The sequence below is a fragment of the Artemia sp. Qi Xiang Cuo genome, chromosome 20, assembly GCF_049724085.1.
Source record: "Artemia sp. Qi Xiang Cuo chromosome 20, ASM4972408v1, whole genome shotgun sequence".
NCBI classification, from domain to species: Eukaryota; Metazoa; Arthropoda; class Branchiopoda; order Anostraca; family Artemiidae; genus Artemia; species Artemia sp. Qi Xiang Cuo.
In genome coordinates, this window is record NC_142813.1 from 13,178,109 (window position 1) to 13,195,210 (window position 17,102).

Consider the following 17,102-nt stretch of genomic DNA (forward strand, 5'->3'; position numbering starts at 1 on the left):
AGAAACAATTTTATTGAGCATAATTACAACAATAATATTCACTGATGTATTTTATTCTCATCAATATATTTCACTAGCACATCTAATGCTGACTGAAGTCTATTTATATGCACAATATTCAGTTTCGCAGCCAAACGTAATTGCTCCTCCAGCTTAAATTTGCTTAATGATATCACGCATCTAGCATACATATCGTCCCATTCAAGGCATAGTCTACAGCATCCTGTTATTTCCACAGCCACATTTGGTAGCCGTATATCTTTGCTGCTTCTGCCGGCTCCACCATCAATCTCCAATAATGTAAATGCTCCACTCATTTTCTCTACTAATATCCTCTCAAATAAACTATTCTCTCTGAATTCAATTCTCTTACTAATATGAATTGCAATGAAAATCACTGCTTTTATTCAAATCCATTCACCAATCAAGTTATCGTATATGGAGTAACCTCCTCTCTCTCTCTGATTGGCCCTAAAAAATGGGTGTTGCCTCAAAAACCACTCTGGTTGTGTTATACAATCTCGACTATACTCTCAAAACATGTTTGACCACCTTATAGGTTTGCAAGCATTTTAAAATGTGCACGTGAAACTGTATATTCTTGTAGTCGTCAAACCTTTGCACTGTATATTCTTGTAGGCGTCAAACCTTTGCACTGTATATTCTTGTAGGCGTGAATGTAGGCGTCAAACCTTTATACAGGTTACTACTAATATCAAATGTGACGTTTAGGCGTCACGGCGATGATGAATCACAATTAAAAAAAAATAACTTATAATGTATCTTATAAGAGATAAATTGATCCGGTGATTAAATTTTGGAAATTAAAGTAAAAAACTTACCTTGCTCGAGTCCGTAGGACAGTCACTTAAGTGTACTACTGCACCGGGATGCGTGGATCTTGTCCTAAAAAAGCGAGGTGATTAAACATAGTGTTACCAGGTGTCTGGTTTAAAGTGCGGCACCATTAAAGTGAGAAATGCGGCAAAAGCTCGATTTTCTAGTGAAAATGCGCCGAATGAACAATTTTACCGTGGATTTTCCACAATAAATGGGCCGACTTGAAAAAAAAACTAATCCGCAACTCCCTCAAAAAAGTGCCAAAATGGCACAAATGCGCCCGATCTGACAACTCTGATTAAACGTACAATAAAATTTTCTTAGCGTTTATTCTTACCATTGCCTTCTTTTAATATAGTTTTATAAAAAGCTTCCCGTTAAATTGTAAACTTGGGAAAGCTACATTAAAACATGACTGAATCAAGTATTAAATGATATTCCAATGCATCCACTTGACTGTGGGAACATTTTGATCATGGTTTTTTGGTTTTCTTGGATTATACTCACCAAAATTACAAATATCGTTAACCCCAAAAGGCTATTTTCATATTTTTTTTTTTCTCATTACAGGGCAACTTTTGGTAGTTATTTATTCAACCGGGCTTCTTTATAGACTTCGTTAGCCAAATAGGCTTTATCTAAGCATTAATTGGAATGGGACTGGATAATATTGATACTGGAAGTGACTGCGAAAACCCAGTAGTTAGAAATTTTCTGGGTACTTGCTACTAAAACGGAGCACACACAAGAAGTGAAGTTAGGTTAATCCTAATGAAAAATAACCTTCATTTAACACTTAGTTTATATAATAATATAATTTGGGCAAGTATAATATACTTGCACATTAGAAAGGGGGGGGGTAAATATTTGGACAGCGCCCCTAACCTAACCCAAAACCCCACCCATCCCTAATATGCAAATATATATGCACTGTATCACCCATCACTTGTCTTTGTAGCTATAAAACCGGTTTTCTGAGATCTAATCTAAGCGTAATTCTTGATTGTGTTCCGCATAATTAACAAGCACCATTTTCTGGGTAACAGGAGATTTTAGTGGCTCTCAGAAGGAATTATGATAATAAATAAAAATAAATCGATTAGATTCCTTATTTTATGCTCTTTACAAATAGTATGGCTGTTTTTCTAACCCCCCCCCCCCCCCGCGGCCCCCGGGCGGTTCCAGATACAGCCCTTGAATATATACAAAAGTAAAAGAAAACAGTAAACAAAGGAGATTTTTATTTTATAATATGCACCATGTTCTTATTAACAGATTATCATATTACCTTCCATTGTCATCCAAATTTTAAAATTATTTTTGAAAAACGTTCAATATCTAACAGATCTTAAATTCTTTCGCGGGTCAGGAAATGCCCCCGGTTAAATTTGTAGCTGACAACATGATTTAGCTTGGATGAAAGTGAATACATCCTTTGATGACATTTTTAATCCTTCTTCATAATTCAATAATTGATTCGGGGGGGGGGGTAAATTCTTAGCCCTTAATGGGGGCCGCAAAAGCAAAACATCCCATAGTAACCAAAAGTTTAAAAACATACTTCTAAAATAAACTGTCTAGTGAGGAAAAAATACTATTTTTAGCTGATTCTGGAATGGTAATTATTATTTTCCTTTGCCTTGATAATAAAATGTTATTCGGAAACACTATCATTCTGAATCAGCTACAAATGGCAATTTTTCTCACAAGCCAGTTTTGTTTTTATAAAAACGTTTTTATACTTTTGGTTACTACTCGGTTACTATAATACTATATTATAGATAATACTATATTTCGAGTCCTTTAAGGGCCCAAAACGAAAGTTCCCCCAGGAGCGAAATTATATTGTTGCTCGTTGTCAGCTACAAATTTACCGAAATCCGTGACAAAGAATATGAAGCATTGAGAGGTTCAAAATAACAGTAACATAGATTTATACAATTTAGGGTTACATCTTGGACCATTATGGGGAGAGGTGAGATGTGCTGTCAGAAACGTGAATATATTTGGAAAGACCATAAAACAACAAATCTAATCGTTTTATTTGTTTTTGTTAATAAAGTGCTTACTTCGATGATAAACTGCACTTCTATCTACAGTACAAAATTAATTTAAACTGAATAAACAATATAAAGTCATTTCAACTAACATGGCCTGTTGGTCTCGAGGTATGGTTCCTGCTTTGGGTGCAGGAGGCCTCGGGTTCAAATCCCGGACATGCCCAAGTTTTACAAATACTACTTTGATAAAGTACTCAAGCTTTTCAGCACCTTTTCTGTTGCTTGTTATTTTTATATTCTGCTATTTATTACTTTTATCAATTCTTAGCAATCAACCTCAATAGAATGATACACACAAAACTGAAACAAAATAGCTTTTATTTAAACTAATATTTGAACTAGATTTATCGTGATTTTATTAGTATAAGTTTAAAACTAATGTTACTGAAATTTTTAGTAGCCGTACATACTATTTCCGTTGTTTCTTACTGTATATACATGTTGTAAACAAAAGCTTGAAATCTTACATGGACTGAGTCTAAAGCCTCGTCTTGATTGACATCATTCACCCTGCCAGCAGTAAGGCTGGCCTGAACTGGACAGTCAATTATAGCCTTCAAAAGTTACGTCTGTTGTCCAGTTACTCTGACTATCCAATCGTAGCAGGCTGTCGAAAAATGATCCACCCAGAGAAAATGCTGCTGATAGGGTGAATGATGTCAATCAAGACGAAGCTTAACAGTTCCGTCCAGCAAACGTCTGGCTATTTACTAGTTGTGAGACAATGCTTATCATCATATTCTACAAAAATCAACTACGATTCAATTCGTGACTGAAAGATCTTTTTCGTTTCAAATCCTTAAGAATTCAGCGTTTTTGAATTCTTTGCGTTGAAAACTTATTATAGTATTTGCTTAGTACGGACACTTACATATAAACAAATTAACGATTTTACGATATAAAAACTTTATAGTTGAGGCGTTAATACTTATCTAAAGCCAATTACCAAATACAACATCTGCATAGCTGTTTTGCAGGGCGTCCTTTCATCATACGGCATCCCTTCCACGGTGGGACCAAATTTACAAAAAAAAGTAAATTTTTCGTCTATCGGATATTCCTCTGTTTATCTTAAGCTTCCTTCCTCCCAATTTACTCACTAATACCTTCAACTACTTCCAACCTCCCTGTTTTTAAATCATCTCACACACCAATACACTCAAAATTTAGAATAGCGTTGTAAAATTACCGTAAAATAAAAAATCGGTAAGTAGAATAGGTAAAATTGGTAAAATAAAATAAAATTGGTTAAATAAGAAAAAAAATGATAAAATAAGGTAAAATTGGTAAAATAAGATACACCCTAGGAAATAAAGGGTGAAATTGGTGTTTTAGAGTTGCCCTGTAGCTACAAGACCAGTTGAGCATTTCTTTTTAAGCATCACTTACAGCTTTTAATGAATTGTTTTAATGATTCCGATTTTCCTGGGCTTAAAAAAGGTAATGCCCCTTCATCTAGAGTTTCATCTATTTAATTAACTGTCTAGTTTATCCCTTTTGTAATCTTGTGCCTAGGGTAATACCTCAGCAACTGGACAGTGCCCGATTTCAGACATCTATTTTGTAAAAAAAAAATTAATAACAAAAAAAGTAAATAATAAGCCACATTCCTCATATCATATACATGTTATTTTTCATTTATTTATAGAAGTACCGAATTCGATTAAAAAAGAGGTCTGTAACACTTTGATGACTTTGATTAACTAAGCACTGGATCATTAGAGCGGAACATTCAGTCACTTTGGCAGTCAATAAGACAGTCTTCAACGGGATTTGCTTGCAAATCTAACTCCTCTCTTTATGACTTGGATCCTGACTCAGGTGACCGTACCTGTTCCGAGGCAATTTGAAATTTTAAACAAATCCACAAATAGAGACCTTGCTTTAAATAGAGATCCTGGAGATATTCCTATAAACTCAATTTATAATAACTTAAAATTAAAGAATTCAAATAAAATTTTTCTTCAGTTTAAATCAAAATCATCTGTTCACACTTTTAATGAAAATTAGGTCAGTGGACAAGCTAAGTCAATCACTAAGAAGAGAATTCTTACCCCATCTAATTGGTGAATAGCCATTGATTTATTTTGGCTTTGTTTTATGGTTAATTGATTCTGTCTTTCTTTTACTCAGTTAGAGTTAATTCAAAACATTAGTTTTCTTTCTTTTTTTAGCATTGAAGACGGTTAGGCGGAAGTCCCTGACGAAGTATCTGCTTCTATAATTTTCGCTTCTTTTTTGTACGCTGGCTGACATTACCCTCATTTTTTCGGCTATTTTTTTTATTATTTTGTTCTTGTTTGTCATATGTCGATTCTGCTTCTAGCCCTTTCTGTCTAACAGTTCAAATACCTAATATAATTTTATTTCAGGTAATATTTCACCATTTTAAAATTATAATTACCGGTACTATAATACTATTTATTGTTCTGATAACAAGAAACCTAAGTCAGACAGATGACCTTTTAAACCAGAGAACACAGCTATACACAAAACAAACTCACATTCACTCTTTTCTGACTGCCTCTTCGTGCTTTTGTGCTCTGAAAATTACAAGGCATCGTAAAATATGTCAGTAAAATATGTATACCGGTAAAATACGTAAAATACAGGTAAAATAGGCCAAATACGTAATATACGTACTACACGTACATTACGTAAAATAGGTAAAATACCAATTTTACGGGGGTCCGTATAATTACGGTAAAATACGTAAAATACTCAATCTTACCGTGACCAATGTTAGTGACCAATGTTTTACGTGACCAATGTTTTACCGTGACCGTGACCAGTTACAACACTAGTTTCCACTGTCAATTTTTTAACTGGACAAATATTCACTTTTAAACTTAAGATCAGCAGATACAAATACCTGTTAAATTAAAACTCAAGATGACCAGAAATTACTATTAAAGAATAAATGAAACCCAAAACGAACAGAAATTAAATGAACAATCATAGCAAACAAATATACAATAGGTACTAATGTAAATGAATAAATAAGTCCTAAAAAAAGTGAAACTTAAATTGAATATGCAAATGAAGCTTGAAACGAACAAAAATCACTACAAACAAGAGTTTGGATTTTACCTCCTTCTATTACTATAAAAAAAAACACTGTTAAAATTACTCTAAAATCACTGTTAAATAAACAATCATAGCAAAAAAACATACAAAAAGTGCTAATATAAATGAATAAAGAAATTAGCCTACTATTAAAGAATAAATGAAACCCAAAACAAACGGAAATTAAATAAACAACCATAGCGAACAAACATACAATCGGTAATAATATAAATGAAAAATAAATCTTAAAACGAATGAAACTTAAAATTGAATATGCAAATCAAGCTTGAAACGAACAAAAATCACCACAAACACGAGTTTGGGTTTTGCTTCTTTCTTTCATTGTAAAAGTTTAAAACCTACTGCGTCATTCAAGGCCGTACCCAGAGGGGGGGGGGGGGAGTTAGGGGGTTTGAACCCCCCCCCCCCAACGAAATGTTTGTTTGACTTATAAAAACGTAACAAAAATGGATAAATTTTGTATGCATTTTTTTAGTTTTTTTTGTATAACCCCCCCCCCGAAAAAAATCCTTGAGTAAAACCCCCTCCAAAAAAATTCTGAATACGGACTTGGTGTCATTGGTGTTTTACTGAATTAAATAAAAAATCAAGTTTTTTTAAACTGAAAGTAAGGAGCGACATTAAAACTTAAAACGAACAGAAATTATTCCGTATGTGAAAGGGGCTGCCCCCTATTCAACGCCTCGCTCTTTACGCTAAAGTTTCTCATTGTTTTAAAAAATAAAGTTGTGAGACAGAGTCAAACTTTAGCGTAAAGAGCGAGGCACTGAGGAGGGGACAGTCCCTTTCATATACAGAATAATTTCTGTTCGTTTTAAGTTTTAATGTCGCCCCTTACTTTCAGTTAAAAAAAAAACATTTCTTTTATTTAATTTCCGAACGTTTCTAAATTAATGCAGTTTTTGGCTTTGGCTCACCGTACATGACATATTAAAACGGAATTTGCATGTTAATTTTTACTTTTTTTGGCTAAATGGCTTTCTCAACATTTTTAGCTGACGTAACTTACGAATTAACTTATGTAACGAACTTCTATATTCGTATATTTCTATTGCGTATATTAGGGGGTTCACCCCCTAGTCAATACCTCGCTCTTTACACTACTGTTCAAATTTTGTTCCAATTCTTTAAGAATGACCCCTCAATCACAAAGGCCGTTAATTAGAATAAATAGCTCTTATGAAAGTACAAAAAAAAAATTTGCGTTAGGAGCGAGATAATAACTAGGGGGGCGAAACCAATCATATACGTAATAATTTCTGTTCGTTTTTAAGTTTTGATGTTGCTCCTTACTGTAAGTTGATTTTTTTTTAAATTTAATTTCTGATCTTAAAAAACAAATACTGGGAAATCTGGCGCCCCTTCATAGCAATGTCCCTTCTCCCATGAAAGCTTCCTCCCTAGAAATCCTCCCACGTAACCCCCTCCCCCTCCCCCCAACTACCAGAAGAAATCCCCCCTAAAAACATCTGTATACTTCCCAATAACCAATACTATATGTAAACATAGGGCAAAGTTCATAACTTGCAGACCTTCCCCCGGGGACTGTGGGGAATTAAGTCGCCCTCAAAGACATAATTATTGTATTTTTCGACAATGCTGAACAAAATAGCTATCTCAAAATTTTGATCGGGTGACTTTGGGGGAAAATGAGCGTAGGAGGGGGCCTAGTTGCCATTTTTTTTGTCACTTATAAAGGGCACTAGAACTTTCAATGTCCGTCCAAATGAGCCCTCCCGCGATATTCTAGGACCACTCGATACGATCACCCCTGGGGAAAAAAATAAACACGCATCCGTGATGCGTGTTTTCTTGCCGTCTCTGGCAAGAAAGATTTACAAAATTCCACATTTTTGTAGATAGGAGCTTGAAACTTATATAGTAAGATTATCTAATACACTGAATCTGATGGTGTGATTTTTATTAAAGTTCTATGACTTTTAGGGGGGGTTTCCCCCTTATATCAAAAATAAGAAAAATTTTCTCAGGCGCTTAACTTTTGATAAGTCAGACTAAAATTGATGAAACTTATATATTTAAAATCAGCACAAAAATTTTATTCTTTTCATGTATCTGTTGGTATCAAAGTTCCGTTTTTAGAGTTTCGGTTACTATTGAGCAGGGTTACTCCTTACTTACAGTTCGTTACCACGAACTGTTTGAAACGAATTATGTTACAAATATTCTCTTTTGTACTTATTACAACATTGAAAATGAAGATAAAAATTAGACCAGAATTAAATTTTGAAGTGATGAGCTTTCAGTAATTAATATCATTCTATATGGAATATTCAGTTTAATTTTATTAGTTCTTTCAAAGACTGCTCAAGACAAATATAGTTTCACTACAAACAAGAATTTGGATAGTGTCCCCTTCCTTAACTGTAAAGGTTTAAGGCCTACTCTGTCATTGGCGCTTCACTGAAAACAAATTATATTACAAATATTTTCTTTTCCAGTTATTACAGCATTGAAAATGAAAATAAAATTACAGCGAAATAAAATCTTGAACTGATTATCTTTCAACAATTGATATCATTAAATATCAAACATTCAGTTTGATTTTATTTGTACTTTCCAATGTTGTTCAAGACACATATAGTTCAATTGATTTTTTTTAATTAATTTAAAGTTTTTTAATTAATTTAAAACACTTTTAGTATTTTAAAATTAAAAGTTTTTTTCATTTTTTTTTTTCATTTTTATTAAATTAATTTTTGTTAATTTTTTATTGCAAAAAGTTTAAGTTTTTAGAAAATACCTAATTTCAAAATCAATCTTTTGTTCAACATCAAAGTATCAAAACTTGTATTAAAGCACAAAAGTAAAGAAAGCATCTAAGTAAACAATGTATCAAAGTAAAGAAAGTATCAAAGTAACAATAAGCAAGCTCCGTAACTCAGAGCCATTCCCCGGGTCTGGGGGGGGGGCAAACCCAGAAGCATATTTATTGGCATTTGAAGTATTTTGAACAAAATGGCTATCCAAAATTTTGACCAGATGCCCATTGAGAAAGTGGAGAGTGGGCTAATTGCCCATTGATCACCTTTAACTCTTAAAAAAAAACAGAACTAAAAGTTTCATTTTCGGATAAAATGAGCCCCCTCAAAAGTTAATGCGACCACCACTTCCACAAAAAACTTATATTCTAATAATGGGCAATTTACATAAGTTACAATCCCTTCCCTGGGGGATATGGGGATTTCTCAACCCCAGCAATTTGAATTTAGGAGTATTTTGAACAAAATGGCTATTTCAAAAAATTAGTAAGATGCATTTGAGGGAAAAGGCACAAAGAGGGGAAGGGGAATTTATTACTTTTTGATATTTTTTATTCTTAAAAAGGGCACAATAAATCTTGTTTTCCGATCGAATTAAGATCCTCAAAGTTTATACAACCACGCCTTCCATAGAAGCTTTATATGTTAACGACGGGCTGCTGATATAACTTATAGCCCTTTCCCCCAGGGCTGGGAGGGGCGTTCAAACCCGGAACCATAGCTATTTGACATTTGGACGATTTCGAACAAAATTCTAACTCAAAATTTTGGTCAAAAGCATTTACAAAAAAGACGTGGGTTCGAGGGTTGCCTAGAACTTTCAATTTAAACCGAGTGAGGCTTTTCCGAAGACGATACGATTACCCCTTCGATAAAAACCTTATGAATGAACAATGGACAGCTTGCATAACTTACAGCCCTTGCCCTGGGGGCAGTGGGAGGTTTTGTCAACCCCCGAGGAATAATTAATGTAATTACTTCACTTCTTGACTATTTCGGACATAATGATCATCTTAAAATTTTGATTGGATGCGTTTGGGGTTTGGGGAAAAGAGGGCATGGAAAGAGGAGAAGGGGCTTGGTGCCCTCCAATGACATTTGACTCTTAAAAGGGACACTAGAAATTCTTTTCTCCAATTGAATGAGCCCCCTCCGAAGTTTATAACACCACCCCTTGCATATAAAGTGCTTCTGGAGAAAACAACTGGAGCCTTATGGCCTTGGGGTTGGTGGGGGAGGAGGCTAGTTGCCATTAGATCCCTCTTTATCCTTAAAAAGGGAACTAGAAGTTACAATTTCTAATCATTTGAGTTCCCTACGAAGTTTATAAGACCACCTTTTCCGTAAAAACTTTAAATGTTCCCGGGAATATGTTACAACCCTTCCCCCCATGCTTGGGGGGGGGGGTATGTGGAACCCAAAGTTTCGTCATCTAATCATTGGGATATTTTAAAACAAAATGGCAATCTCAAAATTTTGATCGGATGCATTTGGGGAAAAGAGAGTGGGGTGGTATTTGCCCTTGATCACTTTTGATGACTCTTAAGAAGGTAAATAGACATTTCAATTTCCAATCAAATGAGCCACCTCTGATGTTTATACGACCACCCCTTACTAAAAACCTTATCTGTTCCCGGGGCATAACTTACAACACTTCCCCTGGGCTCCAGGGGACTGTATTGACCCCTGAATTTTGCTATTTGATGCTTAAACTATTTTCAATAAAATTGCTATCTCAACGTTTTGGTCAGATTCGTTTGGGGAAAAAGGAGCCTTGGGGAGGGGTAGTTGCAATCCAATCCCTTTTGACTCTTAAAAAAGGCACTGGAAATTCCGATTCACAATCGAACAAGCCCCCTCCGAAGTTTATACTACCACCCCTTCCATAAAAACCTTATATGCCCTTGGGGCATAATTTACCACACTGGCCCCCAGGTTTTGGTGGGCTGTGTTATCCCTGGAGTCTTTGTAATATGATCTTTGGTCTATTTGAACAAAATGACTAAATAGAAAATTCAATCAGACGCATTTAAGCAGAAAAGAGTTGGCAGGGGGGGGGGGCTAGTTGCAATCGGATGATTTTTTACTCTTAAAAAGGGAATTAGAACTTTCAATTTCTAATCATTTGAGTCCCCTCCGAGATTTGTACGACCACTTCTTCCATAAAAACTTTGTATGCCCCCAGGGCATAAGTTACAACCCTTCCCCCAGGCTCTAGGGGGGGGGATGCTGACTCCGAAGTTTTTGTTATCTGAAGTTTTGTTATCCGAAGTTTTTGTTGGACTATTTCAAACAAACTGACAATCTCAAAATTTTGGTCGAATACACACACACGCAAAGAGGGCGTGTGTGTGGGGGGTATACCCTCCGATCCCTTTTGACTCACAAAAAGGTAATTATAACTTTCAATTTCCAATCAAATGAGCCACCCCTAAAGTTTATACGACCCCCCCCCCTTACATAAAAACCTTAGATGCCCTCGGGGCATAGATTAAAACACTTGCCCTCGGGCTCTGGGGGTTTGTGTAGACTTCGGAGTTTTTATTATCTGACTTTTAACTATTCTTTAAAAAATGGCTATCTAAAAACTTTTATCGGATGGGTTAGGGGAAATATCGTGGGCTGGGCTTTTTGCCCTTCGGTCACTTTTGACTCTTTAAAAGTGAACTAGAAATTTCAATTTCCAATCAAATGAGCCCTTTCTAATGTTTGTACGAGCATCCCTTCTATAAAAACCATACAAGCCCCCGGGAAATAACTTACGACGCCTGCCCCCGTGCCCTGGAGGGCTCTGTCAACACCTGAGTTTTTATTATCTGATGTTTGAACTATTTTTAACAAAATGGTTATCTCAAAATTTTTATCGGATGGGTTTGGGGGAAAAGAGGCATGGGGGCTAGTGTCCCTAGGATCTCTTTTGATTCTTAAAAAGTGAACTAGAACTTTCAATTTCCAGTCAAATGAGCCCTCTCTGAAGTTTATACGAGCATTCCTTTTATGAGAACCATATATGCCCCCAAGGCATAACTTACAACACCTGCTCCTGGGCCCTGGGGAATTTGTCGACCCCGGGGTTTTATTATCTGATATTTGAACTATTTTTAACAAAATGGCTATCTCAAAATTTTTATCGGATAGGTTTAGGGGAGGGGGAAAAGGACGTGAGACGGGGGGCTAATTGCCCCCTGATCACCTTTGACTCTTAAAAAGGGCACTAGAACTTCTGATTTCCAGTCGAATGAACCCCCTCTGAAGTTTATACGACGACCCTTCCCATATGAAGTACGTATAGGAAAAAAATAAATAAAACATTGGAGCCGTATGGCCTTTACTATAGGCAATGCTATAGCGTTGCTTCTGATATATATACTACTAAGTGTGACTTTTGTTTTGACTTAAGTCAAATCTAATGACTGACGTATAGCAAAATACATGGGAAATATACAATTTGGTCCATATTTTTACACATTAGGCAAGCGGGGTAAGGTAAAATGAAGTGCTTTAGGACTGATATTCAGAAAAGATCCGAAAATTTTTCCAAACCGACTTCAATTTAACACTGATCCAATTTTTCCTCCATCCAACCAATACCCATATTATCTTTAAAATTCTGACTCTTCTTAAATACATTCCTGAATACTCATTGCTTGAGTTGAACTCCAAATATAGCTTGTAATATTTTTTTTATTATTATCATAGGAGCCTGTTTTTTATACCGATTTTAAATGTATAAGTTCATCAAATTTAAAGTTACTCGTCAAAAGTTACGAGCCTCAGAAAATCTGTTCGGTTTTGAAAAAAAGGGAAAACACCCCAGAAGAGAAGAACAATTTTGATGAAAATCCAACCACCAAATTCGGCACTCAGAAAACCCTGTGGGAGGGGTTTAAAGTCCCTATCTGAAAAAAAGCAAAATTTTGTGTTTTTTTCCCAAAAGAATGATCATACATGTACGATATTATAATTTTTTCTGGGGTGATCGCATCGAACATCAGAAAAGGCTCATTAGAACGGAATTAGAAGTTTTAATGAACTTGTTAAGTATCCAAAAACATTGTGCCAGAGCGAAGTAGCATTCCCTGCCATTTTGTGGCGTCAGACAAAGCAAAAACAGGGCCAAAATGTTATCGAACAAAAATTCTCAGACAGCCAATCGAATTAAAATTATTGGAAACTTTTTATTGTGCTTTCAGAAAAACCTTTAATTGTGCTTGCCAGTTTCAGAAAAAGTAACATACACACGGAAATTAATATTAATGGAAAAATAAAACCTAAAACGAACAGAAATTACGAAAATTAAGTCAGGTTGCCGCCCCCTGAAATCCTCTAAGGGCTAGAGTATCATCAGATGTTCTTGCGTTATGTATTGATATAACAAATTTTTTATTTTTTATATTTTATCCACTAGACCTAGGAAACCTCTTTTTTCAAGTGTACGTGCCTTATAAGCTCAATCAATTACAGAAAATGACATATTTTGATCGAGTTTCTGGCATCACAAATCATTAAAACTATTCTAAGGGTTAAAACTATTCTAAGGGTTGGATAGCCCCTGTTTAAATGTCGTGTGATTTTAGATCCGGGAAGAAACATAATTCGGAAGTACAATAATTCGTACTAAGACAAAATTAAGGAAACACAGAAAGTTCGAAATTGAAAATATAGAATGTGTTTCATGCTCACTCTTGATTGAAGATTTTTATTGATATATACCTCAGAATTCACATTAATGTTAAATATAAAAACTTGAAAAATAGCAAACAAATTGGCATCAAAACAGAAAACAAGCCACTGAAATCAAAGTCGCTACTGTTGGAGATATATTTTATATAGATAATTTATTTCCACTATTGTTGGAAATAAATTTATATAGATAAATCGTTAGAAGAAAAAGAAGTTTTTGTCCCACTACCCGAACAATATTGTCTGTGTTTAGACAAGCGACAGTGAGAATCTACATATAGAAGCCTGCCGCATGCCGAGAAATAAGCAAATTACATAAAGCCTTAGGAATCAGAGGCAATGCTATAGCGTTGCCTATAGTAAAGGCCATACGACTACAATGTTTTATTATTATTTATTAATTTAAAAAACTTTTTCCACAAAATAAGTTTTTCACAGAAAAGTAAAGAACTCCATTAAACAAAAAATGAGCAAAAATAAAATCAAATAATCTACCAAGCGTGAAACTACCACAAATCAGAATCGATAAATAAATGAAACCCAAAACGAACAGAAATTACAATAATTAACCGAGTCACTCAAAACGAGCAAAAATTAACGTAAGTTGTGTGCAAAACCCCAATGCCTTCCCAAGGCCCGAACAAAATTTGCACTTTACTGAAAAAATATAAATGTTTTTACTTTTATAACTTTAATAAATAAAATAATACTAACATTTTGATTACTAAATATCAATATATGTATATTAAACTGACAATACACATTCATTTGTATTTTTCAGTAAAGTGCACTAGCCACTCCAATTTCCAATCGAATGAGCCCTTTTTGAAGTTTCTACGACAACTCCTTCAATACGAAGTGCCCGGCTGAAGAAGAAGAAAAAAAAACATTGTGCCCACATCGTTCTTTACTTAGGCAGCGCTAGCGCGCTGCCTATGATTTATTTTTGTTTTTTTTTCCAAGAGGCATTTCATATGGAAGGGGTCGTCGCAGAAATTTCAAAGGGGGCTCATTCGATTAGAAATCGAGAGTTCTAGTGCCCTTTATAATAGTCGCAAGCGATTGGAGGGCAACTAGCCACCCCACGCCCATCATTCCCCCAAAAACATCCAATCAAAATTTTGAGATAGCTATTTTGTTCAGCGTAGTTGAATTCCAGATAGAAAATATTTTTTTGAGGAGGACAGTCCCCCACAACCCTCAGGGCAAGGGTTTTAAGTTATGCCCTGGGGGCATATAAGGTTTTTATAGAAGGGGTTGTCGTAGAAACTTCAAAAAAGGCTCATTCAATTGGAAATTCAAAGGGTTAGTGCCCATTTTAATAATCGAAAGTGATTGGAGGGCAACTAACCTCCCCCCGCCCATCATTCCCCAAAACACATCCAATCAAAATTTTGAGATAGCCATTTTGTTATGCGTAGTTGATTTCCACATAGAAAATATGTTTTGAGGAGGACACTCCCCCACAACCCTCAGGGCAAGGGTTTTAAGTTATGCCCTAGGGGCATATAAGGTTTTTATAGAAGGCGTTGTCGTAAAAACTTCAAAAAAGGCTCATTCGATTGGAAATTCAAAGGGCTAGTGCCCTTTTTAATATTCGAAAGTAGATGGAGGGTAACTAACCCCCTTCTCACGCCCACCTTTTCCCCAGACACATCCAATCAAAATTTTGAGATAGCCATTTTATTAAACGTAGTTTTAATTTCTGGTAATTAGGTCTTGGATGATGACAACTCCCCCACAGCCCTCAGGGCAAGGGTTTTAAGCTATACCCTGGGGGCATATAAGGTTTTGTATAGACAACGTTGTCTTAGAAACTTCAGAGAGGGCTCATTCGATTGGAAATTTAAATGGCTAGTTTCCTTTTTAATAGTCGTAAGTAATTCTAAGGCAACTGACACCCCTTCCACGCCCACCATTTCCCCAAACATATCCAACCAAAATTTTGATATAGCCATTTTGTTCAACGTAGTGGAAAGTTCTGGAAATTATAGGTTCAAACAGGAAACTCCCCCCAGAGTCTTCAGGGGCAAGAGTTATAATTTATGCCCTGGGGGTATACATGGTTTTTAAGGCGAAAATATTCATGTAAAATTCAGAGAGGGTTGCTTTATCCGAATATTGAAATTTATAGTTCCCCTCTTAGGCGTAAAGCTACATCAAAGGGTAGCTAGCTTCCCCCCAAAAGCTTTTTTCTCATATGCCTCCAATAAAAATTTTTAGATAGCTATTTTGTTAAAAATAGTTCAAAGATCATCTAAAAAAAATTCTGGTGTCGACACAACCCACCAGGGTCCGGGGGCAGGCGTTGTAAGTTATGACCTGGGGGCATATACGGGTCTTATGGAAGGGATGCTCGTATTAACTTCAAAGAGGGCTCATTTGATTGGAAACTGAAAGTTCTAGTTCACTTTTTAGGAGTCAAAAGAGATTGGAGGGCACCTATTCCCCCCCTCCAAGCCCTTTTTTCCTCAAACCCATCCGATAAGAACTTTGAGATAGTTTTTTTAAATAGTTCAAAGACCATATAATGAAAACTCAGGGGTCAACACAGCCCCCCAGGAACCGAGGGCAGGTGTTGTAAGTTATGCCCTGGGGGAATATATGGTTCTTATTGAAGGGAGGCTCGTAAAAAATTCAGAGATGACTCATTTGATTGGAAATTGAAAGTTGTAGTTAAGTTTTTTAGAGTCAAAAGAGATTGGAGGGCAACTAGCCCCCCCCCCCCACGCCCCTTTTCCCCCAAATGCATCCAATAAAAAATTTGATATAGCCATTAAGTTAAAATAGCTCAAAAGTCAGATAACAAAAACTCAGATGTTGTCATAACCCCCCATGGCCAGGGGGCAGGCGTCGTAAGTTATGCCCTGGGGCATATATTGTTCGTATGAAAGGGATGCTAGTACAAACTTCGGAGAGGGCTCATTTGATTGAATATGGAAAGTTCGAGCTCACTTTTTAATAGTAAAAAAAGATCCGAGGCCAGTTAGCCCCCTCCCCTACGCCTTCTTTTTCAAAACCCATCTGATGAAAATTTTGAGACAGACATTTTGTTAAAAATAGTTCAAAGATCGGATAAGAAAAAATCCGGTGTCAATAGAACCCTCAGGGCACAGGGGAAGGCGTTCTAAGTTCTACCCTAAGGGCATGCATGGTTCTTATGAAAGATATGCTCGTATAAACTTCATAGAGGGCTCATTTGACTGGAAATTGAAAGTTCTAGTTCACTTTTTAAGAGTCAAGAGTTATACTAGCCCCCTCCACGCTCTTTTTCCCCAAACCCGTCCTCTACAAATTCTGAGATAGCCAGTGTTTTGGGAACTGTTCAAAAATTAGATAACAAAACTCCCCCCAGAGCCCGAGGGATAGGCGTTGTAAGTGTTGTGCTGGGGGCGTATATGGTTCTTGTGAAAGGGATGCTCGTACAAACTTGAAAGGGGGCTCATTTGATTGGCAATTGAAATTTCTAGTTCAATTTTTAAGAGTCAAAAGATATCAGAGGGCAACTAGCCCCCCCCCCCCACACACCCTTTTTTCCCCAAGCCCATTTTTACAATAGTCATTTCACTAAAAATAGTTCAAAGGTCAGATAAGAAAAATTCCTGTGTCGACGGAACCCACCAGGGCCCGGAGGCAGGCGTTATCGTTAACG

General features: G+C 36.0%; 1 protein-coding gene across 1 annotated transcript in view; it reads right to left on the reverse strand.

Moving 5' to 3' along the window:
• The window catches only part of LOC148939885 (syntaxin-binding protein 5-like), a 149,693-nt gene extending 148,793 nt beyond the window's left edge, over nt 1-900 (reverse strand). Inside the window, exon 1 of the mRNA XM_089106023.1 lies at nt 843-900. The gene's annotated coding sequence lies outside the window, so the exon portion shown is untranslated. The remainder of the gene's footprint in view (nt 1-842) is intronic.
• Nucleotides 901-17,102: the final 16,202 nt, after the last annotated feature.